Source organism: Babylonia areolata, chromosome 8 (assembly GCF_041734735.1).
Source record: "Babylonia areolata isolate BAREFJ2019XMU chromosome 8, ASM4173473v1, whole genome shotgun sequence".
Classification (NCBI taxonomy): Eukaryota; Metazoa; Mollusca; class Gastropoda; order Neogastropoda; family Buccinidae; genus Babylonia; species Babylonia areolata.
The window spans coordinates 5,588,155-5,596,699 of NC_134883.1; positions in this window are offsets into that span (position 1 = coordinate 5,588,155).

Below are 8,545 nucleotides of genomic sequence, written 5' to 3' on the forward strand. Positions count from 1 at the left end.
TGGAGGTGGGGTGTCACTGTGTGTGTGTGTGTGTGTGTGTGTGTGTGTGTGTGTGTGTGTGTTTGCGGGTGGGGCACTGTGTGTGTGTGTGTGTGTGTGTGTGTGTGTGCGCGCGCGTGCATTTGTGTGTGTGTGTGTGTGTGTGTGAGTGTGTGTGCGCGCGCGTGGATGTGTATAAAAGATCGTCGGATGTATTTCAATGCTTTGAAATGAAAGAATTCAAATAAAAAACAACAACAAAAAAAACCCGACGAATTACACCAAGAGTGGCGTGATAATGAATCACTTCACTGGCCCGCCTATTTAAAAAAACAAACCCAAAAACCAAACGAAAAAAAACAAAAACAACAACAAAAAAACAAACAAACAAAAGAAAAACAACAACAAAAACACAACTACCCTTTCTCTCTATCTGTCTGTCTCTGTCTCTCACTCTCTCTGTCTCTCTCTCTACCTTCACCTCCCGTACGCCCCTCCTCAGCCTGCCTGGCGCTAATCCCCTTTCTACGCTTCACTCGATTCGACACAATACAAGAACGAGGAAGAAAAGTGGATGAAAAGCCCAGCGGTTGCCAAACGCAGCAGTGCAAGATCCGGGATCGACGTTGTTGACGCTGTTTCTCCTGTGTTCTGAGAAAGGAGCAAATGATGGGTGTGTACCTTGTCGGGGCGAGGCGATTTCTAAAGAGTGAAAGAAATGAAATGAAATTATTGTGCTTAGAGCCTCGCCGACCACTAAGGCCGTCTCAAGGCTATAGCCACGTTAATAACAACTACAAGAGTAAAAAACAAACAATTAAAACGATTCACCACTTCAAACTTTCCACTCAAAGTTAAAAAAAAAAGACTTCCATAGTTTAAAACCTTCAAATCTGATTAAGTCCATCAGCGCCCACGGAGGGACATCACGAAGCAAGGTCTTCAAAGAAACCGCCGTGTAATGTCTGTGTCTAACGTCATGCAGATCCCAACAGTCAAGGAGCACGTGTTTCACGGTAAGAGGCTCATGACAGGGAATACATCGAGGGGCCTCTTCCCCCTTTAACAAGTAAGGATGAGTAAAAAAAAAAAAAGAAGAAAAAAAAAAGTGTGCCCCGCATGCAGTCTGCACAGCACAGACTCCTCCTTTCTGTTCTTCCCCCTAGAAGGGAGGGTCTCATTTAGGTCTGGACGGATCTGGAAGAGCTTGTTGTCCGTCTGGGTGTTCCACTCCTCTTTTTCTAAAGAGTATTTTGACAGCTAAATTGATGCGATTTTTTTTTTTTTTTTTTTTTTACTTCAGAGCAACACACAAAACGAATTTTCCGTACCCATGCACATATGCAAACCCATGTAAGCACTCACGCGCATACATTAAAGCGCGCAAACACGCCCGCACACAGTAATTTTGCCTTTTGATAAAATTAAAAAAGAAAGAAAGAAAGAAAGAAAGAGAATGTTTTAAACTGGTTGCCACCAATAATGTCACAATTCGTTTTTTCTCTTCTTCTTCTTTTTATTTATTTATTTTTTATTAATCGTTTATTTAACCACAGGGAACACAGAAGGCCATTTGAATATTCATGAAAAAAAATCTGTCTGTGTAGATTCCCACCCACTTAATAAATATACCGTGCCTGTCATTAATGACGTGTTCTGTTTGATCTATGTTTGCCGAGAAAAAAGTAGCCTCATAATCGACGGCTTTTGCTACCATTACCCGGTTCCAACAAGTGTCAGCAACCATTGTATGCATATTGTATCTACAAAACAAATGCTACATTTCAAAGTTACACAGCTTTCTTTTTTCGATCAATTTTATTTTTGACACAACCTGAGAAAAAAATCCGACTTGTCTAAAGAAAACAACAACAACAACATCAGTTTCAGTTTCAGTAGCTCAAGGAGGCGTCACTGCGTTCGGACAAATCCATATACGCTACACCACATCTGTCAAGCAGATGCCTGACCGGCAGCGTAACCCAACGCGCTTTGTCAGGCCTTGAGAAAAAAAAGGTGAATAAATAATAGATAAGCGTACATAAATAAATAAATAATAATTATAATATAAAAAAAGGTAGTAGTAGTAGTAATAATAATAATAATAAATAAATAAATAGATAGATAAATAAGACAACAATGATGATAAATAAGCAAATAAATGTAAAACATGAAGACACACATTCACACATACACCTACACATGCATAACAGATATCCATTCAAACATTAAGCTATTTGCAGATGATACAAGTATGTCCTTAGCACTAAACAACCCAAACATCCGTGCACAAACACTCAATTCTGACTTAGAAAAGATAGATTCTTGGGCTAAGCGATGGAAAGTCAAATTTAATGAGGGGAAAACAGAGTTATTAAATTTTTCTCGAAACACTGACACAATTTTACCTCTTACTTTTGGCATCACACCATTACAAAGTACAGACACACATAAACATCTAGGTGTCATACTCCAAAACAACTGTAAATGGGAGGAACATATTAAAAGTATAATCAATGCTGTAACTATGTTGGTTTCTTGTCTTAAGACGTATAAGTACAAGTTAAATAGGAGAGCATTAGAAATCATGTACAAATCATTCATATTACCACATTTTGACTATGCTGATATTGTTTGGGATAATTGCACAGATGCACAATCAGATTCTCTGGAAAATTTACAGCTTGATGCATTAAGAACCATAACTGGAGCTGTTCGTGGGACAAGCCACCAAAAAATATACCAAGAATCAGGGTTCTGTACACTTAAGGAAAGAAGGAAAAGACACAAACTTGTGCATTATTTCAAGATGGTTAACGGTCTATGCCCTAACTACCTAAATGGTCTTGTTCCTGGTCTTGTTTCAGACAATAACTCTTACCATAGACGCAGGTCATTGGAACGCACCGTACCAAGATTTCACACCGAACTCTATCGGAAATCATTCATACCATCTACTACTTATCTCTGGAATTCTCTACCTGATTATGTTAAAACCAGCAATTCCTTAAGCCAGCTTAAACATTACCTATGTGCTAACGATGCTGTAGTGCCTAGCTATTATTACTATGGTAAACGGAAGGAACAAATCATTCACTGTCGACTTCGTCTAGGGATTAGTGACTTAAGAGAAGATATGTTCAACAGACATTTAATAAACGACCCACTTTGTGCTTGTGGCACTGCAAGCGAAACTGCTGAACATTATTTATTATTTTGTCAAGACTTTCATTTGGCTCGGGCAAACACAATCTTAAATTTATCTCCAAACTACATTCACGTTAAAATTCTGTTGCATGGAGATCCTGTTCTCCAAAATCATACAAATATATTCATATTTCAAACTGTCCACCAGTTTATCTCCGATTCAAATAGATTTTAGCTTAGAAAGTATTGTGAAGAAAGAGTACAACATGATTCTATTAGTAAAATATATGTTGAATTTTTTTGACTGACCAAATATTCAAGGTGAATGGATTGGCCAATAATCTGTTAGAATTTCTCCTCTCCCCTCTGTTCCCCCTCCTCCACCACCTTACCCTCCATTCTTCTAAATTTTCTTCTTCTTCTTCGTGTTTTTCTTCTATTAGGCCAATTACTTTGGTGATAATAAATTTAATCTCATGTTAATATTGATATTAGCATTATTTTACTATATTATGTACTGTTTGTTTATTTGTTTTATTTCATTATTACATTACTTACTGTTTATGCATGTTATTTCATACAAGTCATAATATGATTCATCTGCCGTCATGATAAAATTGAAGTGCAACGTTGTGAGCACAGTATAAGCTTTAAGCTTGTTGATGCTCTTTTGTCAATCAATGCATTGTAATCATGTGTATTGTTGAATAATTAAAGTTTATTTAAACCAACAGATATGCACCAAACATGCAGTTTCACAGTCAAATACACATAAACGTACATGAGCCCCAACACACACACACACACACACATTACCCTGCAGGGTAACAACATCAAAAGAATGTTAATTCCTTCTTGTCCGGTTTCTTTATACTCCCCATTTCTTTTAGCAATTAAAAAAAAACATAATGAGAATTGTCAGTTGACTGTACACGATCGGTCCTGTGTTAGGCAACAGGTTTTCTGGTCAACAAGTTGTTTTTTGTAGTGACATCCTATGGAATACTTTCCGTCAGGAATTACTGTCCTGGTGGTGGGAAGAGATGGATGTGTTGGGTAACGGATAAGGAAAACCGAAGTCATTGCAGTAGATGGCATCCTTACTGATGACATGCACTGAGGGAAATCCCAGAAAATATTTTTGTTACTCGCGCATCACGTCATAACCAGACGTCGTCTAGAACAGAATAGAATAGAATATGTCTTTATTACCAAGTGTACCGGGGTCACAAGGAATATTGGGGGGGAATAGTACATAACAAGGTACGAACATAAATCGAAAATCATACATAAACACAGATACAGTAGAAATTAGGACACACACAAGTGCATATCAATATAAAAACTTGTGCATACACACACACACACACACAAACACACACACACACACACACACACACACACACACACACACGCTTGAATAGAAGCCGCATATTGCATGTGGATGGGGCTGATGACTAGATCTTCAGGTAGATGGTTGTTGATTGCACAATTCTAGTTATGAGACAAGTCTAAGAGAAGCAAGTTATAGTTTCTAGTCTAAGAAAAGCAAGTTATTTCACATGATTCATTTTGATTCTTTGTAACTGCAGGTATCAGAAAAGTTATCAGGATGCACTGTTCGTGTGTATTCTTGCTGAAATCTCCCAAGCGACGCAGCCACGTACTGTACATACAAAACATTTATGACGGTCCGAGCAACCCCAACGGGTGTCCACTTGCAACCGATCAAGGTGGTGGCCATGGAAATCAGCCAGTATGCATTCACCCTGAACAACATGAATGCAAAGCAATGGGGACCCGGGAGAAGGTGGCAGAATAATAAAACGCTTATCTGCTAATACAGTGTTCGTGAGGGTCGCGGTTCGAATCCCCCACTCGCCCTCTCTCCCAAGTTTGACTGGAAAATCAAACTGAGCGTCTAGTCTTTCGGACGTGATGATAAACCGAGGTTCCGTTTGCAACACGCACGTAGCGCACTGAAAAACAACCCCATGGCAACAAAAACGTTGTCCCCCAGCAAAATCCTGCAGAAGAAATCCACTCTGATATGTACATAAATATATATATGCATGGACTCAAGGCCTAAGTGCTTTGGGTTGTGCTGCTGGTCAGGCATCTGCCCAGCAGATGTGGTGCTGAATTTGTCCGAACGCGGTGGCAACTTGAGGAACTGGTAACTCCTGGAGTGGCGTCTCGATTCATATATATATATATATATATAAGAAAAAAAGCAACCCCCCCCCCAAAACCCCCCCCCCCCCAACAAACAACAACAAAAAACAAAAACGAAACAAAACAAAACAACCCCCCCCCCCCCAAAAAAAAAAGCAGCTAACAAACTAACAAATTCGATCTTAACAGCAGGATACATCCAGTCTGACGGCTGTGAGACGTGTCAACGTTGTTGTTCTGAATGATACGACCGTATGAAGGCGGTACCCACGCAGTCAAACCCGTGTACTTCGTGTTTGGACAGTCCAAGTGGCAGGTTTTGTTGTTAGTTTGGTGCGCGCGCCCGTACACACACACACACACACAGAAGGATAGAGATGGGAGGGGGGATGAATATCTATTTTCTTACGGGCAACCTAATTACGGTCTGTTCAAATGTGATTGGGATTCATAACATATCCATATATATATATATACACATATATATAATAACAATTCTACTACTTCCACCACCACCTCTACAACTCCTACTTCTGAACCATCTAAATACCTCCATACTGAACTGATCCTAAACACGCTGTGCAATGACAATCTTTGCCTTTTTTTTTTTTTTGAAGCTGGCAAACAATTTAGATAAGGTTGCGAAACACACACGAGTTTACACACAATAAACGAACTGCGGCACTGATAACCGGTCAAGTTACTGAGACGTTAAAGCACTGCACGCATCGTGTCAACGGTGTTGCTGCGAGGAAAGAAAAAAAAAAAAAAAAAAAAAAGAAAAAAAGAAAAAAGAAAGGAAAATAAAGGAGCGTATTCACCCCCTCTCCTCCCCCTCCCTCTCCTCCCCTTTTCTCCTCCCCCCGACCACCTCCTCTGCACACACACCCTTGCCTCTGTCCCGCACAAGGCCGAGTAAACACCCACGCAGCGCTATGTATCTGTCGCTTTGTCATGAAAATGAGGACTAGACCTACAGTTGTTCTGTCAAACTGGATACACGCCCAGAAGTTGCAGCTGCTACGGATACTAACACACCAACAAACGTCTGGATATCAATATACAAATTATCATCCCGCATTCCAGTCTGTACAATGTTTTCGCAAAACTATTATTACTCAATGGGTTGTTATCTTGAGTCATTGCAATGTCTAATTACTACCAAACATAGGGTTTATATTTCTTTTTCACTCGTTGCTGAAAAGTAGGCTAATGTGTCAACGTACTAGTTAACGGGTCTTGTAACAAATCGGCAAACAGCCCTATGTAATTAATTAGGCCTATAATGTTAATTCATTTTGCTCTATTGCGGGTAGGTAGGTAGGGGGGTAGGTAAAAATCAAGTAACTACAAGAATAAATACATGCTCATGCAAGTGAACAAGCAAACACATCTGAAGCACAGAGAGACCACTCACACAGATTACACACACACACACACACACAGAGTGTCACACTCACTCACATGTCACATTCTCCTGTCTCCCGTCAAGCCTCCTCTGCCCCCCACCCCCCCCCCCCACCCCCCTTCCGGCTCCCATTCCTCCCTCCAATCACACACACACATACACCAGAAAAACAATGGAAGCCCCCCGCCCCACTTCTTACCCCTTTTCTCTGTCACACACACACACACATACACTCTCTCTCACTCCCTCTATCTCTCTCTCTCTGTCCCAAATCCTCGCACCCTCTCTGCCGCTTTCTCAAAGACACAGACTGTTTACCTATTGGAGTCGTTGGCAATGTCGTGCTGGCTTGACAAGTGACGACCGCAAGAAGTACAGCACAGGCTGTCAGCCCTGCCCTCATTGTCCCAGTCATCTGAGGCCGTCAGTCACAACTCGAAAGCCGCTTCACAAAAAAAGGAGCGGAACAGGGTTTCTTTACGTTGACAGCGGAACACTGTGTTTTAGTGCGTCCCTTTCCTTCCCTTCACCCTCTCTAGAACCACTTCATCGACAGGTATCTGCCGAGGTCAGGGGCTGCGTACAACAGTAAAACAAAAAGTCTAATCTCCAGATTGGCCCTGGAAAATGCTCGCTTATTTTGCCGTGTACAATTTAAAAACCCACTGCATATACCACCACACTACCGCAACAGAAAACCGAGAAGCAGTAAACTGGCAATGCCTGTTGAAAGCACAGTACGTAAAGTAGGCGTTACTGTATGTTTCTTTTTTTTTTTTTCTTCTTCTTCTTCAGGGGACACACTCCGAAACGTCTTGAATATGACAGAACTACCGAACACGAGCTGTATCACCAAAGTAACAGCAACAAACCGTCAGTGACTCAAACGCAGTGGGTCACAGGTGTCCCAACAATGTTATCGCTCACATCTGTACGTTGGCTTTGCCAGAACGCTGTGTCACACCTCTCCGCCTGTCTTCTACACCACAACACATACCCGACCTGCCTGTCCGTTTTCGGAACACCCTGATAGTGCACGTCGCATGACTTGTCAGGCAGGTGTGTACACACTGGGAGTGGACTGGGGAAAGCATCTGTTTCTCTTCCGGGTTTGGTTTGGTTGGCGAGCGTGTTGGAGGCGGTGGTCGAACTTTTGGCGAATGTTTAGAAAAAAAAAGAGTTTTTTATATATTTTTTTGGTAACCTTTTCAGTTTTTTGTCTGTCTTTTTCTTTTCTGGGGCATAGTAGCTGAAAAAGAAGTGCGGTTGAACATCAAATTTCAAAGCGCGCGCGCGTGTGTGTGTGTGTGTGTGTTGTTGTTGTTGTTGTTGCTAACTGATTCTTCGTTTTTTCACGAGAGTAATATTAGACGGAGAAAAAGAGTTCGTGAAAGTTGGAAGGCGGTGGTATAATGAACTGGATATAGGAAAAGTGATCTGAGTGTAAATATGCTGTGTGTGTGTGTGTGTGTGTGTGTGTGTGTGTGCGCGCGCGCGCGTATGTGTGTGTATGTGTGTGTGCGCGCGTGCGTGCGTTATAATCATTATGTGTGTGCGTACGGTTGAGTGTGTGATGATTTCCTAACGCTAAAATTTCATATTTATTACAACTTTTATGTCAGAAAAAAAGAAACACAACGAATATAAGTACTTGTAATTCAACTGTTTGATGAGGAAACAGTAAAATAACGTATTAAGTTGGAGGGTAAAAAATTGAAGGTAAAAAATGTTTTGAACTGAATAGTTTTAAAGTATTGAGATATACAGCATTATAACGTCACAGGCATGGACAAGTTCAGGCGTGATATTTTGTTCACAAATGCACGTATTATTTCT